Raw genomic sequence first — 20,903 nt, 5'->3', positions numbered from 1 at the left:
TCCACTCAGACACATGAAAAAAACATTGCTCCTTAAATGGGTTTCATTATAAACAATGTTTTATGATTTTGCTTGACGATTTCATTTTTTTTTTTTCATTCTTTAATCTGCATGGAATATTTGGTTTATGTGAAAAAACGTTATGAATAAATTATGACCAGTTACCATATCAAAAATGGCTAACAACCAATAGATTACTAAATGAAAAAAAAAATGAACCGGTTTAAAAATGATCTTATATTAAAGAAATTTCAAAGAGACACTAACGCCCAAAAGAATGCTTGGTTAAGAGCATCTGTGACATTGTGAATGTGTGGAAAATGAATATTTTAAAACTAATAAAAATGGCAAAAGCACACAGAACTACTAAAATTAAAACAACACTATAATATATAAATAAACCATATGCACCAACACACCAGTGAGCAGTAAATAAAGAAGGGAAGAAACTTTTCTGATATTAGAACAAAGATTTTTATTCCACACTATAAATTGGGACATTTTTTAACACGCTAGTCAAACCCCAAACCCTAACACCCACCACCCTCACCCTCCAAAACGTCTTGAGCAGGTTTTGTGGCAGTTTATTACACTCTTCTGTCTGCTACAGTTCTGATGTGTGTGTGTGTGTCTGTTATATATCCTGAATATCTGACCACCATCTCTAAAAGCACCAGCACAACTGAAACCGCCGAAACCTCCTGAAACTTACAAATGACATTATTGCTCCGATAAATAAAACTAATCTACAAAAGGAAATAAAACGTCACAACGGAGAGAATCCCAGATGCCTGTGTACTGAAACAATACGTTTCCAAAAAAATAATTTTGTATTTATTCTTTATTGTATTTGGTGAAAACTGTTTGTCCTGTGTTGTGGTGTTTCTGGCCGTGCATGCAGAAAAGACGACCCTCGCTTTGATTCACGAGAGTGTCCCTCCTCCACACCAGAAAGCAACACAAACACAAACTCATGCACCGCTATATTCATTCAGCATTTAGCATATTTATCATTGCTTTAGACAATCACAAACAGTTTGACAGAAGGAAAAAAGCTGTAAAAATACAAAAAAGTGACCAAATAGTATCATTCAGGACAACAGAGTCCAACAAAGAGTAAAATAGCACCGTTGTTACAAAGGTCAGAGGTCATAGGTTAGGGAACAGGGAGGGATCAGTTACACATCCAGGAGCAGGGATGGAGGAGGATAGGTTGGGAGACCTGTTGCCTCCCTTGTCCGTCTCACTTCCGTCGGACTGTGTTGGTTGTGCTGCAGGTCACACACATGTAATCCTCCTGGGCTGCGAGTTCTGCTGATACTCCCACACAAATCATATGGAACCAGCGGTTACAGCAGTCACACTGAACCCAGTACACCTAAAGCAGAGAGAAACCAGTCAAAACACATTCAAACACACACAAACCCACTAAGTCGCTACGTTCACTTGCCCACCTCTTCCCCCTCCGGCTGGAGACAGTTCTCTGCTGGACACTGGGTCATATCCTCTTCAGAGTCTTCTGACTGAGACACATCTGATGCAGAGACCGAAGCCGCTTTCCTCTCTCGCCGCTTCTCTGTACCCATTCGCTGCTTCTTGCTTTTCGGCTTCATCCCTCTATCCCTGATCTCAGCCTCATCTCTGTTCATTCGCCGCTTGGCTTTCTTTTCTGCTGAAGTGATTGCATCTCCCTATAGAGGGCAAAGAGGAAAACAGAGATAAGTAATTTAAATTCTTAAAGAACGTGTTAAACATTAAAGTAATACCTTTTTTCAGTAAGAATGCAATACATTGTTTAAAAAGTGACCATAAAAGGAATTTTCTATTTTTATTAAATGCGGTGCAGTAAAATTTGCCATTCAAAAGAAAAAAATTGTATCATGATTTCCACAAAAATATTATGCATAAAAAAGGGATTGAATAATGACATACAATTATATAAAAAGGAGTTTTAAACCATCAGCTAAAGGGATAGTTCGCCCCCGATTTTTATTTTTTTTATCATTTACTCATTCTCATGTCGTTCTAAACCTTTATGAGTTTCTTTCTTATGTTGAATATGAAAGAAGATATTTTAAAGTATGCTGGTAATCAAACAGTTGATGACCCCCATTGATTTCCACTGTATTTCTTTTGCTACTATAGAAAGTCAACAGGGACCAACAACTGCCTGGTTCTTCAAAATATCTTCTTTTGTGTTCAGCACAAGAAAGAAACTCGTGCAGGTTTGGAACGACATGGGGATGAGTAAATGATGACAACTTTAATTTTTGGGTGAACTATTCCTTTTAACCAACCAGCTCCAACATAAATCACAACATCCAAGTTTGTTTTGAAGCAATCAGCTTCAAAGTAAAGACTGTACTTGCACGAAACAAATGATGTATTAAAATCAAAAAGCAAGAATACAATATAGAACTACTGACTTATTAATATTAAGTATACAATACGATTGAAGTTTTCAGTATACATCGAGAGAGCACAGAACTGATTCATGTATATAATTCATGCTTTATGAGAGTGAGAAGTTGCTGCTTTTGCCATGATTCTCGTTTCCATAGTAACAGCAACTTTCTGTTGATTGGTGGATTCAAGGAAGCTTTTTCTTCAGGAATATGACCTGAAGTGTAGCTACCAAACATGAAGCTGAAATCACACTGGCTTTTGGCTTTTACATAAGCATATAATATTAGTGATCTTTTAGCTCTGGGTTGGTTGGTCTCAGTTTATACATTATCTCACTGGAGAAACAGATCTTTTACTTCTAATTCCTGAAGGTTCTTCTCAATTAGTGACTGAACTTTGACCGCTAACAGAAATGCTGCCTGCACAGCTTCACGCGCCTCACCTCTCTCTGCGGTGAGGAGTGTTTTGGTGTGAGGTAGGGTGGGTGTTCTGTGTGGGACATGTTTGTGGTCGGGGGGGCCGGACAGCAGAAGTCTGTAGAGCTGCTGGGTCTCTGGGACAGACACCTGCAGGAGCAAACCCTCCACCATCAGTTCCTCCACCTCCGAACTGAGACCTGGAACATTGACACGGTTTCATTTTATAACACAAGCAGTCATCCTGCTGCTTTGACTGCACCGTGAATTTCAGAAAATAGGAAAATGCTCTATGAGTTTGCGTGTGTGCAAGAATGATACAGACCCTGGAGAGGGATACAACACTGCTCTGTGTAAAACACCGACTGTTCTTGCCCAGAAACACCCCAGTCCTGACACTGAGATGGAGATCCCCACAGTAGCTACAATACAACAATGACTTTTAATTGATGGGTAACGAGAAATACATTAACATAACAGTAAAAAAAAAGAAAATGAAAAAAAAAAAGCGATGTAAACCACAAATAAAAATAAATAAATTCTATAGTATTTATAGAAAAATCAAACATTTTTATATAGGAAATATAGGAAACAAAACATCAATCTGCTAACAGTCTGTGATATAATGTCTAACCTTCCTTTTGTGCTCCGTTGTCCTGTGGCTCTGTGTTGGTGAAGCTCCTCTGCAGTCCTGAGAGGTCAGCGAGTGATTGTACGAGTCTATGACCTCTCGTGCTCGTCGCTGCCAGCCGACAGTGCGTTCAATCATATAACGCAGAGCATCACCTTCTGGGAGACGCACACGGATCCGCTGCAGTGATGACAACAGGGTATGGATCTTGGCCAGTGGGGGCTTTGTTGACCGTAGACATAACGGACACAGCCAGGCTTCTGGGTCGAGGGGATCGAAGGGTCCACGTACGCACACGCTGTGGAAAGCATCTCGACACAGCTCACACTGCAGCATGGCACCCATGGGTTGTTTCTGACACACACACACTTTGAGAGAAGCACAGTCTGCTGTAGGCAGGAGCTTCGATTCATTAGCTGCACGAAGAGCGCATAGTGACTCCAGCTCTTTTAAACGAACCTCAGCCAGAGTAAACATCTGCGAGAGAGGAAAAGAGAAAAAGAATGAGATGTAGAGGCAATGCGTTATCAGAAATGTTTCTGGACTGTACCATATAGGGAACTCACAGCAGACGCAGAGTCTTTGCTGTGTGAAAGTGCTCTTTCAACATCACTCATACTGTCCAACTTCACAAGCTTCTTCTTCCCTGATGACACGCATTCTCCCTTCATCTTCCTCATCTTCTTCTTCAAAGAGCTGCCCACTTCCCATCGAGGACACAAGACCTGCACGAGTGACCAGACCCATGAATTAACTTTAACTTTATTCAAAATAAAATGTATTTAAAACAATTTATGAATAAAATGTGATGAAAACATTTACAGGCCATATTTCACCTTAATTGTAAACTAAATTCTCTAAATAAATGTATTATTAGGAAACCCCCAATTCTTTTGGGATTTTTCTGGTTGACTAGTAGTCGTTCATTTTAAGCATTAGTTGACTAATTGCACGTTTACTGATAATTTTTTTTTTTTAAAGCATTATAAAGCGCCTTTAAATGTCTTACATAGTCTAATAAGCACTCAGACACATGCATAAAGCTTGCCATGGCACACCGGCAGAAATATGATTATGAATGTAAGTAACAGTAAGGAGACTGCATTAACATTTTAATAATTTCATAAACTAGTGCTTTCTTTGTTTTGGGCTAATGAGATTAAGTCGGCTTTATCTCCGCAGTGGTGCACCTGTATGCATGTTTCATACGGATTACATAATCTTAGAATATTTTGTTTATCATTTGAATTGGGTTATTTGAAAGTAGACCCTTTGCTCTAAATAGATATGTTTTTAATGTCTGTAAGGCAAAGATATACACAGAGTTTCACGCTCAAGTTCACAAAGAGCCATGTAACGTTGCTAATACTTACATATTTCAGTTGATAAACTATATTTGCGGTGGATGAATGATAAGCGAGCATTTGGATGTCCTGCCCGATGTACTGTGTTACCACAAAGAACAGCCGTTAACGATCTCTCCATCACAGACCGTGTGATTTCACCAATGTATTTGTTTTGTTTTTCTGCATCTAATCAACTAATACAATTTTGGTGAACCATGCCTCTTTTGGTCAACTAACGATTAGTCATCTATTAGGGGGCACCCCTTTAGTATAGTATAGTATAGTATAGTATAGTATAGTATAGTATATATTATATTATATTATATTGTATTACTTAATTTCAAGAGGTTAAAACTTCACTTTAAAAGCCTAAATATTTCAACAGATTATTTCTCATTAACTCAGTGTGACCAGTCTAACCTCCAACAGCGTGAAAGGAGAGTTTTTGATGAGGAAGGTTTTAGCAGCCGACTCTTTCCAGGCCTGCACCTCCGACACCAGAACCTCCAGCTGGTCCAGAGGCTCCAGACGCACAGGGATAGCATGAGCTCTCAGAACCATATCAGAGAGCGAGCTGAGAACCAGAGTCTGACCTCCAACCTGCCCGCACAAACAGAAACACAAACAATCACGTAAACTGCTATTAACACGGCAGACAAATAAAGCTTCAAAAACATGAACGTGAGATGATATACTAGCTCAAATAAATGCATACAAGCTACACAGTTTGTATAATGTGGATTACTCAACCTGTAAATCTTCAGCTTCCTGGAGCCATTCTTTAGCCCTGTTCACGGTGTCTTGCAGCAGCTGGCAGTTTGGCAGGTATGATGGTACCCCGTCAACCCGAGTCAGCATAGAACTGAGCGTCTCTAAACTCTCTGGAGGCCTAAAGAAAAAGTGTAAACATTAACAAATGTCACTCAGCTCATCATACAGTCACTTTGTGGTGCCTCCTGCCGGTTCCTCAGCACACAGCTTTTATTAAATTAAACTCTCAATCAAGGGCTGCATTTCCTTAACATTTCAAGAAGGGGATTCTTCATATCTGGGGCTCTGTGGCATGAAATAATTTAATAACTCCAAAGGGTAAACAAAGAGTAGCATGAGTAGATTAATGGTTGTTTTATCTGTGCAAGGGTCTTCATTCAGAACTGCCCCCACCTGGCCTTCAGCAGCGCCTGTGCGTTCTCTTCCAACTCCTCGGACACTGTGAGCAGTTCCTGCAGTCGAGCCATCGTGCGTTCGGTGGAGGGATGCGGTGTCAGTCCGACCCCTCGATCGATCAGCCGGCGCATGCTGTCCAGAGAGAGACCGCAGGGGTTTGATACGGGATCCTCTGCCTGCCGAACTCCAGCCAGCCACCGGGCCTGCTCCAAACGCTCCCGCAGCAGCGGCAACTCCGGAAGACACACGTCAAACTGAGAGCCCTCCTCCAGCAACGACTCAATCTCACTAACAGAATCTGCGCTCACTTCATCAGAAAGAAGCTTCTCACTATGCTGCTGGAAATCCTCAATGCTGTTCAGCAGCTCCTGAGAGAGAGTTAATGGCTTGCATTATATAAGCTTTTTAGAAATGAACTGTGCCTCATTAATCTTTAGGAAGATTGCCTGTATCTTACACGACTGCATGTATGTGTGTGTGTGTGCACGTGTGTGTCAGTCACCTTCAGAAGCGGTGCTTGTGTTAGGCTGCAGGGCAGGTTATAAAGCTGGCGGACAAATGATCTCATTTCCTCCACTGTGAGCTGATTAATAGAATTACCCCCGCCTGTGCGGTACCTGCAGACAGATGACGACAGACAGACATAAACAAATGCATGAAATAATACACAGTCCACATGCCATATGTGTTTCGGCCCAACCAAACCAATGTGTCCAGAAAAATAAAGCCCACCACTCTGGAAATTCCCCTGAAATGGTTATAAACACTGTGAGCTGAAGTACTTGTAAAGTGAGTGTGTAAGGGGTCATTCTTGCACCTCTTTGTACTATTTGTGTCCAAGTATGTTTATAGATGGCTGTCTTTGAGAATTGAAATGGACCTCGCTGTTTTTATTTTCCAACTATTTGCGGCATGCGCTCTGCCATTTTTAAGACTGCATGTTAATTGTAAAGGTTCAAAGGTACAGCACACACATCCTAAACCTTAAAACTGGGTGCTGGGCAGACAAGTAGTTGCAAAGGTAAACAATGAGTCTGCACACCAGAAAATGCTCCTTAGCAATTTTAATGATTGCTCACCACGTGATGAGCTGGATCACGTGGTGAGCAATCATTAAAATTGCTAAGGAGCAAGAAGTTTAAAGGTTTCCACAAAAATATTAAGCAGCAAAACTGTTTTTAACAGGGATGTCCTTAGCCAATCTGAAGTATCGGGCCGATCAAACATTATTTTAACTGAACGGTATCGACTATCCTAAGACCGATCCTTATTTTAAGTCAGCTGTCATGCTGGTGATGTGCAGTAGGTGGCAGTATTCAGTAGAGTGTCCACCTTGCCAGCTGCTATTAGAAAGAAAAGATGCGCAAATGTGCCTGTTCAGCTACCAATAAAATCAAAAGAAGAACCACTGAGGTCTGTTCACACAGGTTTGAACTTCCGTGTTTAATGTATCTGATGCGCACTTTTGTGACAGCCGCCCATTAATTTATCGTTTATGAGATATCATTGCCATTATGCCATAATGCAATGGCTATGAGTTGCATCTTGTTTCAGAGTTGACTGAGTGGCATTCTGACACTGTGAGCTTAATAATAGAAAACAGTTACTTCATTATTAAATATTTCACAATATTACAGTTTTACAGTATACGAGCATATGAGACTTCTTTCAAAAACATTTTAAAAATCTTACCAACCCCTAGGTTTTAAACTGTACTGAAACTCTAGCTTGTTGGAGTAGAATTCATTCTAGTCTCTTTGTGGTTTTTTCTGCATGTACCTGGTCTGCCTCTTGCCATTTAGCAGTTGCTGAGCAACAGACGAGCATTTCTCAGCATCTTGAGTAACCAGCCTCAGTTGACGCAAGAGATCGTTCTCTGGGAACGACTTCTCGCCCGACTCCTCCAGAAGGGCGCGAAACACAGTGACATCTACAGCGACCGAGAGAGAGAAAGCCATTGAGAAGCAGAAGTGAAACCAATGACATGGTACTCAAAAGCAATTAACTTGAGTGGTTTTTATGACATTTTTATGACTGAAATAGAATACATGTAGTGTGGGACTTGATTGTCCATAAAAAATTCAATTGCGAAAGGTGGCCTAAATATTCATATACTATTTTGCATAGTATTTTTTTCCCTCTAAATTAGTGTCATGCCAATAACTGTGCACTGTGAGATGAGGAACATTTAAGCAAATAAAATGTCTTTTTGATTTCCTGGTTGTCTCTAATTAAATCATTTTAAGGGGAATCTATCTTCAAGTTTATATATTGTGTATTAATAAATAAAATGTTAACATTAAGAATTTTAAAAACTACACATGCTGAAAGTGGATTCTAATTCAGAACGAAACTCACTGCGTTTCTTGTCAAGCTTTGCTTCCATGCCCTCTGTTACTCGTGACGCCCACTCATCATAGGACTCCGCCCTCTGCCGCACAGCATTCATCATGGGGTAAAGGTCATCCAGTGTGAAAAGGTAACTGTGTGGTAGAGCATTACACTGAGTGAAACTTTCACCAGAGCTCCACTTAAGAGAGTTTTTTCCCCAATGGCACAGCCAACAATAACAACACCATATATTTGTATCTTAAACACTGATTAGGAATTGAACCACTTCAATGATCCAATCAAAATGTAATTGTTTAGTCATAATCATAATTATAATCTTGCAGCCTGATCCCAGAGGAGTACTGAAAGCAGAAGTGGGGACTCACTTGAGTGTGTAATTGGAAACGGGGCAGGAGCAGAGGTCGTGGGCATGGTGTAGACACACCTGGACTCCTGGTCTGCAGGGACAGGTGAGAGCAGACAGGTAACAGGTGGTGCGACACTTTATGCACTGTCTCTCATCATCTGCCAGCAGGTTGTATTCAAACAATTCACACTGAACCACCCCCTATACAAAGAGAGCGTATTGTCAAATGATCATTTATACAGAAGTAGAAAAAAATGGCCTATTAAAATGACCAATATAACACAACACCATTCATTTTAGGTTGTCAATGTTTATGGAAATTTGGAAAAAGCTATATGATATATTATATAATGCTACTGTAACGTAAGTAGATGGTTTTATCACACACAAAGTCCATTGAGTGTGAAGAGATTTGTTTTTTGTTTTATTAACTAAAGCATATTTTATTACGCACTTCCATATACGTTTGTTTTTCTCAGAGTGAGAAGACTAATGAGCATGGTTGAATAAACTTACACTATAGTGTCATCCACACAAATGGCGTCTCTCACACACAGATTTGACAGGTTTTGTTTGTGTTCTCTCACCATCTTACGGACTTTGTCCCGCAGTTCTCTCTCCTCTTTGATCATGACTTGCATGTCTTTCTGTACGGCTGACGCCAGAACCACGTCCAGGCTGTCGGCTTTCATGGCCATGTTACACACCATCTCATCATGAGAGAACACGCAGTAACGGTGCAGCTGGCGGTAGTGATCCACACACTGACGCCCCAGGGGCATCTGCAAACCAAATTTACAACACAAATCAGTAAAAAAAAAAACAACAACAATTATCATATCAATTAAAACTGCATACTCATCTCTGAGACCTGCCTTAGAAAATCTACATTAATATATTTGTAATGTTATTATAATAGTACAATAACAGATCCTCACCCAGTCCACTGTGCAAAAGTTCACAGCCTCTGCAAAGTTGAAGCCCTGGTTGAAGCCGCTGTGATAGGACCGTGGGAAAGTGATGACGAACTCTCCTGCGCACTGATTGGTTCTGTAAATCTAAAAAAGAATGCATGGTGTTACTCCCAGATACTCCAGGTGAGCATGTGATTGTGTATAAATGTTACTCACTGGTACTCCGTGGGCCATGAGTGTATTGGGGTTCATGATTGTGACAAGCTGGTGTAGAAGGTCTGGCTGAGACTCAAACAGTTCTGGGGTCAGTTTTTTCATGACTGCTTCCAACTGCTCAGCGGCAAAACCAGGAGCACCGTACCACGTCTTAGGCTCTCCCCTAACACATACAAACACAATCACAGTCTTCACACATACAATTCCACTTCTTTTAGAAAATCAGTAACATTGTGAAATATTATTACAATTTAAGAGGCCGGTTTTCTGTTTTAATGTTTCAAACTGTAATTTATTCCTGTGTAACATTTCTTCTAACATGCTGATTTGGTGTTCAAGAAACATTTATTATCAGTGCCAAAACAGTTGTTCTGCTTTATATTTTTGGTAAAAACCATGATACAATTTTTTTGCTGATATTTAATTAATAGGATATTTAAAAGAAATCCTTTGTTACATTATAAATATCCAATATATTGAACCAATGTAATGCATGCTTGCTTATAAAAACTTGTGTATAAGGGAAGTTAATTCTGTGTGTCTCAGATATTTTGACATTTTCTATAAATCACACACTCTCCTAGGTAACTGCATGTTTATTTAGAGCAGAAACCATATTTGAGGGACGGAGGTACAGGGAGTTCAGTCAGTGCACTATATATAACACTGATATGTATGGCTTTTATTAAGCAAGTAACTTATTACCAATGCAGGTAGTTGATGGAATAGCTCCAGTGGTCCTCAATGTGCCAGCAGAAAGAGGAGAAGCACATGCCCACGTACAGCCATGGCAAAGTCATGCCACATATATCAGCAGTGACGTGAGTCAGCACTGATGGTGTCATCATGGCCATGTTATTCAGGTTCCAACCACAGCGAAGATATTTCTACAGCAATCAATCACAACACAGAATAACGACATCAGTGATGGAAACAGGATGTGCCACATATGAATACAAGTCGGAAATCGTGAGTAATATCTCAAAATCTGATATTGCAGTTGTACCTCATCGTGCGGCGCAACCTTAAACTTTCCACCCTTGATTGGAAAACCGCTTCCAAACTCTTTCGAGGCGATGTCAGCGCCATATTCCACTGTCACATCCTCCCCAATGGTACCGACCAACCTCCAAAACTCTTTTTCTACCAATTCGGTGGGAACCATCTAAAACAAAACAAAATATTAAAAATCAACATTAATATCAGTGCTTAAGGTTAGTTCATTGTTCAGAATTAGGTTCGTAAAATCTATCCTCATGAGAATCAATGTCAGAGTCTCAGTAGGGATTTTGTACATACATGAACAGGCATGTTAAAATAGTCTGACTTGAAGGAGTCTGCCATGTCCCCAAAGGATTTCAGAGAATAGTCCCTGCAAGCTTGCTCGAAGCCAAACGCCTCCTGAGGTTTACTGCACTCCTGCAGAAACACATAAACGAGTCAACCAAATACTGTAGTAAATCAAATTCTCTAAAAATCCAACATTGACTGGGTTCTGAATAGTGCTGTTCAGAATCAGCTGCTGCTTTTACTGACTTTTAATAATGAACAAACACTGTTATCATTTACTTTGTAACTCACCTGAGCCAGACACTTAGGGCACCTCCAATCCCCTCTAGGAACATCACTGAGAGGCGGGATCAAGCAGAAGGTGTGGTAGCTGTCATCACAACCATCGCATAACAACAATCGGTCCTCATCGTTCCCCTTTCCACACACTAAACACACATACATGTCCACCTAGAGAAAGACAGACAGCACTATTAGATCACATCACATGTAAACAAAGCTTTATTTAATATTAATGATTTCCCCCACATTACAACTTCCCAATACTCAACTGTTGTTGTTTTTTAAACTTGTTTCAGGCAACTGGTTCCCTCAACTAAATTGATTTGAATGAACTTTGTTATGGTTGTGATTTAGATGTGTCAGAAAGGCTCAAGAGCTTTCATTTGAATAAGAAAGAGGAGAGGCAATTTACCGTGCTGACTGGAGGAGCGGGGATGTTTTTCTTGTAACGTGATTTGCTTTTCTCGGGTTCAGGATTTATTTCTTTTATCTCCACGGGTTCCTGCTTTACCTGTATGGGGACCTCTCGCTCTAATACACACATACATATGCATTTATTCATATAAAGACACTGATTTGACTAATAAAGCTGTGCTAATCACGTGTTTGCTTTGCTGGACTATAAATATTATATGTCATATAATGCATCATGTGAGGTTAGATGCAAGGGTTAGGTGCTCACCTGGTTCAGGCTTGGCAACAAAGGAACCCATTCTCCTCCTGAGATTGGGCCTGTTCTCACATCCCTCACCTCCCTCTGACTTGACACAGCCAGACTACAAACACAAAAATAAAAGAAACAGATGTCTATTGAGCACCAGGAATGATTTCTGGAGGATCCTGTGACACTGAAGGCTGGAGTAATGACATCATAGGAATAAATTACATTTTAAAATATATTAAAACAGAAAACTTATTTTATATTGTTTTTTTATATTTAATTTAATTTTAATATTGTAATAATATTTAACAGTATTACTATTTTTACTGTATTATTTATCAAATAAATCCAGGCTTGGTGAGCATCTTTAAAAAAACAAACAAGAAATAAGTTTATATCCAAATGGACATACAGTGTGGATCGTTTAGGGAACCAAAACTGTGACAAATGGAGGCAGGCTGTGATTATAAACCTAAAACAGTCACAAATGGAGTATTCACCTCTGTTTTGATCCTCTTGGCTCGTCTAGCAGGTGCACTCGTGTCGCTGGGCTGAATGTGAATGTTTTGTCTCTGCAGCAGCTCTTGGGGTTTATACTCTTTATCTTTATTTACATCATTCACTGATGCCTTCTGCAGACACTGATGAAAACAAGAAAAACAACTCAACTGGTCAAATGTGCCCTTCACATTTAAACTTACAGAAAATATAAAATAAGAAAACTACAATGCTCTCACATTAAATTAATGCAGCACTTAAAGGTACAGTTCGCCTTTTTTCTTGTTAGACACAAAGGAAGATGTTAGGCAGAAGGCCCAAGCTGCTCTTTTCTATGATGTGACTTTAACTTGAAATATAAAGATTCGTATTAAGAGTTTGTGCAAATAAAACATTTCAGCATTTTTCCTAACACTAAGGTAAAAAACAGTTTCAGAAATGTTGCATGAACCCCTTTACGATCCTTTGTTGGAGCTTGACTTCCCGTAGGAAAGAGCAGCTTGGACTTCTGCATAACATCTCCTTTTGTGTAGAGAAAGTCAGTCATGAAGAGGGTGACAAGATACACAACTCAATTCTGCATGAACCATTCCCTTAAAAACTAGTGTAGGATTAGAAATTTTTAAATTGTTAAATTTGCTAGAAATGGTGAATAATACTTTGAATTAAACATTACATTTTTCCGCAGAAAGAGGGAAATTGTGTTTTTTTTAAAACATACTCCAATAATCTTTAGATTTAACTGCAACAAACTTCGGAAGATCATTTATACAATGGTTAAAGGTCTGTTTTTAATCCAGACAAATCTCAATCTCAATGTTTAAAAAGGCTATGAAAAGTCAAAGGTCAATTTGAGGCCTCGCACTTCACAAACACATCTAAAACACCGTCCACCCCAATGAGTAGCTATACTAATGTGTGAAAAACTTGTTAGCCTGGCTATAAAGAGTGTTACATCAGTGAATGCATGCGGGATGAAATCCTCAACATTCCCAGTTACACGACATCCAAACTGTATGGACGCCTTCTACCACTATCAGATGACAGATTTACGTACAGACAGAGGATAGAGGGAGGAGAGAGAACAGCTGGAGGTGTAAAGAGATTAGCGTGAACAGAAAGCAGGCCACGGTCTCTGTGGGTTGAGAGGAGGGGGGGGAGGGGAGGAAAAAAGGATGCAGCAGAAGTCAAAAGAAAATATAGAAAGAGAAAATAGAAAGAGCAGCAAGTGAAAACAAAGACGAGAGTAGTAGGTGGAGAATAAAAGCAACAGTGTCTCGGCAGGACAGCTGGGGGCTTGGTGAGGGTCAGGACAGATTGAATGCTGTCCGTCAAAGAAACACCAGTGCACTCCCATTTGTCACACAAACTCAAAAATAAAACAAAATAAATAAATAGAAACACACACACACACACTGACATAAGCAGCAAAAGGAAATGTTTACATATTAAACATAAGAAAGAACTGGGAAATATTTAGTGTAAAACATTCATAAGAATGTAATAAACTACTGCATTAAGATGAATCCATACATTTAAATGATGGATTGTGTGACCTTTCAGAGAGCAGGAGCACATTTCAGTACGGCAGTAAGAGCCACAGCGACTACTAAATGAAACATTCATTGCCACAGTACTCTTTATGAGATCACATCCTGTCCAGATTTAAATAGTCAGATGCGGAAAGTAGAAACATACCTCCTCCAGCCCAGGAGGTGCCACAAAACTTGTCAGTTTGGCTCCAAGGTCAAGAGCCTGATGTGGAAGAGAGCACCAAACATTACAGAGAAAATGCCAGTGATCTCGGGGTCAGAGGTCACGACATCTCTAACAGAGATGTCAAGCATTCGGTCAATGGAAAGAAAATTTGTTAAGCTCCGAGATACTTTTCATATTCAAATGCTCCTGCATGTGATCACTGAGTGTTTTACGAAATGTTGAAACATATCTGATAATAATTACATATTATATACTTAGTTTATATTTTATATTTATCTATGGTTTAAACAATTTTCATTGTAATATTACTGAAATTATTACACTTTTTTTATATTAATATCATTGTAATATAAGATTATTGAATGTATTAATCACATCAACATTTGATGGATTCTTCCATCTATGAAAGGTAGCAGCTTACAGTGTATGAAAAGTTATGAATACCATGTTGTGCATTTTGCTAACTGATATTTGTCTCTAAAAACAAAAGTAATTTGCAACCACATTTAGCAGAGGCTGTGGCACAAAGAGCAGTAACACTTGCAATATTGGCAGAGAATACATAAAACAAGCAGCTAATACACAATAAAACACATTTAATAACCACAGGTTTGCATTCATAAGAGCAGCATGCTCAATCAAACCCTAATGTAGAAACTAATACTGCTAACACTAAAAGCCCAGCTTTAACACTGCAGGCCATCTGTAACTGGACTCCGAAACCCAAAAATCTTGCGTGACTGCTGAATGCTTTATGGAGAGTGTGTGATATATCGATCTGATGCGTTTATGTGTTAAACTCACCAGCAAGTTTGTCCCAGAATGGAAGAGGTTGTACGGATACAGGATCCTCTCGTAATGGGCTCTCAGGTGGGACCCCACAGCTTTTCCTGGGGCAAACCCCAATGTCATGGCAATCTTCGTCCATCTCCTCTCACTACAAACTAAATCGAATCCACCCTCCTCTGCAACCAACTGGCAGATTGAGAAAGAAAGTGTTGGACTTCATTGCAAGAACCATTATAAACATTCAATGCTTTTGTTTCGCTTGGTCAATAAAAAAAGAACTCAGTGGTTACATGAATTACTCTGTGACTCATACAGAGATGAGTAACAGGTTTCAACTAAAAATACTGAACAGAGTCATAAGTGATGAGGCCTAACTTGTCCAGTCCAATAAAGAAGCCTGAATGACAGACTCACTCACTTTGTTGAGCTGGTACAGATCGAGGATCTTCCGCTCCACATGTGGAATTTTAAGTGTGCATCCTTGTAGTTCCCAAAACTTGGCAATTTGGTCCAAGAAGTTGAGTTTAACTCTTGTTTGAGCCTGTAAGAAAGGGGGAGGGTAATGGAAGAGCCAAGAAAAAGAGAAAATAAGATACAGCAAAATTGTGAATGGTGCATGTTAATTATTAAGCATCTCAGAGATGGTGTTATTTAAATATCAGCCATTTCAAAAGCCAGACCCAAATTCTTCTGACAAGACTGTGACCATTGACTTTACAAAGCACAAGCCTTCAGTTTCACTATATTATCTCATCTAGACAATTGCTTTCCAACAGAGGTGATATTTGCTAAACCCTGACCCTAGACTTAACCCTGTGACAAACCTGTTGATATCATCAAATGATTTGACTGATTTATGAGTTTTTTCAAACAGTAAGCACTTCAGATGATCTCGCAAGTTAGATTTCAGCATGTCTCACTATATTTGTGGAGATATTTTAAAATATCATATAGGCAAATTTGTGCAAACTAGCTTCTAGCTCGAAGCAAAATTGTAAAATTACCTCAAGCTCGTTGAGCCTCTGGATTCGTGGAGTAAAATGAAGTCTGTCAACGTCACATGCAAATGGAGGCTGCCAATCCTAAACAAATACACACACACACACACACAAAGCAAGCAAACAATTAGTGAACTTACACTTTAAATGGCTTGATTTCTGAATATATTTAACTTCAATATCCAACGCCATAATTTTACACCAAAATCAATCTGTGACATCCAGTGGGGATCACTGAACAAGTTGTACAGTCCAGTGCATTCTATTTATATTTCTAGCAAAGCTACATCACAAATATTCACAAAAACAGACTTCAGCCCCATTAAACTGCAACTCTAAACAGCATTATGTGTCCTTGAGTTGAGCCTTTAACTCATTATTACTGGGGTCAGAAACACAAACATGGTAAAAACAATAGAGGCTTAATGAAAGACATCATTTTTCATTTTTATGATTTTCTAAATTCAGGCTTTGCAGGTTTGTAATGTGAATTCATCAACAATGTGTTAACACACATACATGCACACAAAAGAGATTTTGATTAGGTGGTGACTGTTTTTCGCATTTATAGATAAGACTTTCATACTGAGGGTACTGGACACTGATAATTTTAACGGACACACACAATTATCTACACAAACAGCAAGTAGATACACATGGTTGGAACAATACATATTGCCTGAGCCATTTTAATCAGGTTACATTACTATTGTTAAATATTTTCTTTGCATTCATAAAATGAATTGAAGGGACCTGAACCCTGCTCAAATGTGACTGGAACTGTGTGGTTCCAGTGGTCTCTGTGGTCTAGAATCTTGTGAATGTGTGTCTGCTTAACAGGGCTAAATGCAAACTAAAAAGCACACGTTCACTCACATGCAACCTGCTGAAGATGGCTAAACGGTGGAACTGTGGTTTTCGTTCAGCTCAATCACCTAAAATAAACCTTTTCAGACCAAGTTTAACACATTTTCTGTTTCTCCAGCCTCCCATAACCACATGCTTACAACTGCATTCAGAAAAACAGCAACACATATGCAATCGTGTCTCCAGATACACACAATGTAATTAATAGTTTGATTACTGAGACCAGACATTACCCTCTTGGGATCAATAAAGTGTTACCCTTTCTTAGCCAAAAGTCACCTCAGGATATAATTATCACAATTAAAATGAGCTTCAAAACCTTACATTTAAGCTTCAGAATTCAAACCGTAGTTGTTTACTTTCATACATTCATAATAATAGTGTGATTATGTAATCACATGAAAAAGTGTTTTATTCGGAGCTTACTTTTTTTTTTGCCTCATAACACATAAATTGCATATCCAAAAGGCACACCATTTGAGAGTCTGTACAACAAACCACTGTACACAAGATGATTTGTGCCTTACATTACGAACGATATTCACCACAATCCATATCTTTTACATCAGCTACACATAATCAAGAAAATTAAGGTAATTTCTGTGCATATTAAATCCATTTACCAAATTATTTCCTTGGTTGCTGTTCAGGCAGCATAGTTACAGAAAGACACAAAATGGCCAGATGGTTCATTCACTACATAGCTCGCAACATGGAGGACGCGCCCGGCCCGAGGGTATCCATAGGGTTACATTAAGGTCCGGGTCCAGCTCGTGAGCCGAACCGAGCCTGTGAATCGTTCACACGGTCCAAATACTTTAAAACGTGCCAGAATACAGTGCGCGTCTATGATGGTGTTGGAAAGCAAGAGGCCATTTGGAAAACGTTCTCAGCTTTAAAACCCTTGCGAGATTAAAAACCCTATCAAAACATCACTTCTTTGGATATTAATATCGTCACTGATACGAAGCCGTCGTCCTTTAATGATGCTTGACATATTTTGCCAGTTAATCATCGCTTGTTTCACGTAATTACGCTTTCTCTCAGCTGCCACCTCAAGCGTGAATCACGTCACGTAGCTGCGAGTTTAATAGATTCTTATCAGAAGTCGAATTCACATCAAACCCGACGCCAGAATCAGATCAGAATCAGATCAGAAGCAGCGGTTTGATCATGGACACAACAGACGGAGCGAGAATTTTCAACAATCAAGTAACGTTAAACAGCATTTAAAATAACATGGTACCTAAATTTGGCTATAAACAAAAAAATGTGTTTTAAATGTCTATAATATATACGATTGTAAAGTACATATTCGGTCTCTCAGACACACAAAACCATATTCAGAGATGAATAAATTATAATATTCGTGGCACTGGGCTTGTCTAATGTTCACTCACATAAAGACGCCATCAGAGCCACCGAAACCCTTCAAACTGGTTTAGACAGATTCGGGATTCAGGGGCTCGGATTCAGATTAACACCGAAAGGCTGAGCCGGATCATTTCGCTAATATGTAAACTATATTTAGTTGCTAGGTATAAACAGTAATTAATTAATTGCATTATTCTCTAATCCGCAACAGAATGCGTTCGTTCGGACCAGAATAGATGATATAACTATATAATGATGGTATTATTAGTTTATATTAACACACTCTTCTCATTGAGGTAATAGCCTAATGCAATAAAATATAAACAAATCTCAAGTTTATATAGTATATATAGGCTATATGTATAGTCAATGTGCTATGGTGAAAATGAAAGGAAATGTTTATTTCCGCATTGGCAGGTATCTCTTAGTCTCTTTATGGTTTTTGTCTGTTTGTCGACATTAAATTCTTCTTAAAAGTACACGGAACTTATTAAAAGTGTTTTTAATCCAGTGATGAGGAAATGATGGGGGTTTCTGGTCGTCAATGTCACTAAAGATGCAGAAGCAACTACACCAGTACTAATAATTCAACATACATGATACAAATATAAAGAGATCAACAGTATTCTGTATTAACGATTAACACTGACAATCTGCAAACTAAAGTGCAAGTAAACGTGACGTTTAATCCAGCACTAGAACCGAGCTAGCCGTGAACTACACGCTCAGAGACCAGAAAGTAGTTATAACACGCTCGCGGACCCTGGACGACGTTATTTCGCATATTATTCCTATAGCTACACACAAAGCGGTTCGGCAGCGCTGTCACTGCGCCGCCATATTGAGACCTTTCCCTTTAAACCGAACTCTGAATCACTCCGCAGATCCGGCCCGGTTCAGACCGTCCGGACAGCACTCACCGGCGGCGGCCGAACCTTGCAGATCCCGGTTTTCTCGGCAATGGGTCGGATTTTATTGATAAACGCAAACGGGTCTGCAAATTCCTCCCAACTGGGCTCGAACACCGGACACTCGGGCGGTGGGGTAAACTCGGCCGGGCCCCGCTGGGTCATCCTGCAGGTCCGGTTCCGGAGCAGAATCGAGTCGCTCAGCGAAGCGTAGACAGAACTTCCTGGGATCTTCAACACGGTCTGTCCGTCCTTACTCCCCCAGTCCGGCTAACACTTGAACAACACGAACAATCAACACACACACACGCGCGCGCGCACATACACACACTCTCCGTGACGTGACTGCTCTTAGGTTGAGACCACATCCGCTCAAAAATCTAGAGACAAAGCTAGCGTGTCCACTCATTTGTAGCTTTGAAGAACCAATTTAAAGGGACAAATTCGGCCTTGATATTTACCGTTTATTGTTGCATAATTTAAACCGTTTGCCTTATATATGCTTAATAACCACAGCTTGGAAATACGTTGTTATTCGTTTACATTAGTACAGGCGCTATTAATGCTCAAGAAACAAACTACACATACTCCTCACATTTACGCTGCATTCAAACGAAAGTTCGAACTGTTCAGTTATTTACAGATTACTTATAATGAGGTGTTATATAAAATGAAAGACTCAAATCTTTTATTTTCAAGGAAGTCCGTTTTTGTCAAGTTCAAAGGCAATGTCGAGTTGTACGATTACGTGAAAACTTTACAGAAATACTACGTGTGTTCCACACGGTTTACTGTAATTTTAAAAACTTTATGAGTTCTCTGTATCTTTAAACACACTTCTGCTAACAGCATGCGCTCGAAACCGTCAACTGACTCGCTCCGCCCCAGTGTTTACCTCCGCGTATGGATACCTTCAGGTGACAGCTGATAGTGGCCGGGACTTCTTCTTTAAATATACTCACTTCGGCTGCTGATTGGACGACTTGCGTATAGAGTGTGACGAATTGCACGGGGGAGGGGGCGTTGTAGTAAAGCGCTTTAAATAGCAAGTTGGTCTACTTTTGTGTTTTGAAATAAAGGCAAATCTAGTAGCATCTCACTTAAATGTTAAACTAACGTTGTAATAAATGCTATATTTCAATATATAAATAACAAGGCCATGTATGAGACTGAGATTCAGAAAGTTTATTGTAGATTAACATGAATGGACATGTTGAAGTGGAATGGAAGGAAGTCTTTGTTTTATTTGAAAAAACTCCAGGAAAAATAGTAGTCCTATTGCATTTGAAAGTCGTGACATTTGCCAAGTATGGTTACCCATATTTGGAATTGGTGCTCTGCATTTAACCCATCCAAGTGAACACACCGCAGTGAGAAGTGAACACACATCCAGAGCAGTGGGCAGCTATATATCCAGCACCCGGGGAGCTACTGGGGGTTCAGTGCCTTGCTCAAGGGCACTTCATTCATGGGTATTGAGGGTTGAAGATAACACTGTTCATTAACTCCCTCCCACCTACAACTCCTGCCAGCACCGAGACTTGAACCAGTGACCTTGTGGTAACTAGTCCGGCTCTCTAACCATTAGGCCACAGCTGCCCCCTTTAAGTTTGGATCATGGTGCTTTCATCGCAAAGTCATTAAAATGATCAATGGTGTACATTAGTTTAATTTATTTTTACTTAAGGTATTTTGATGTGGGAGGGCAAAAATGTCTACAAAA

At 39.6% G+C, this 20,903-nt stretch overlaps 1 pseudogene; it reads right to left on the bottom strand.

The window, feature by feature from the left end:
• Positions 1-455: 455 nt before the first annotated feature.
• LOC113107533 (lysine-specific demethylase 5B-B-like) lies at positions 456-19,515 on the bottom strand (annotated as a pseudogene).
• Positions 19,516-20,903: the final 1,388 nt, after the last annotated feature.

This window comes from Carassius auratus, chromosome 8, assembly GCF_003368295.1.
Source record: "Carassius auratus strain Wakin chromosome 8, ASM336829v1, whole genome shotgun sequence".
Lineage (NCBI taxonomy): Eukaryota > Metazoa > Chordata > Actinopteri > Cypriniformes > Cyprinidae > Carassius > Carassius auratus.
Note: the sequence above shows the minus strand (reverse complement) of the source record. Positions and strands in the feature narration are given on the sequence as shown.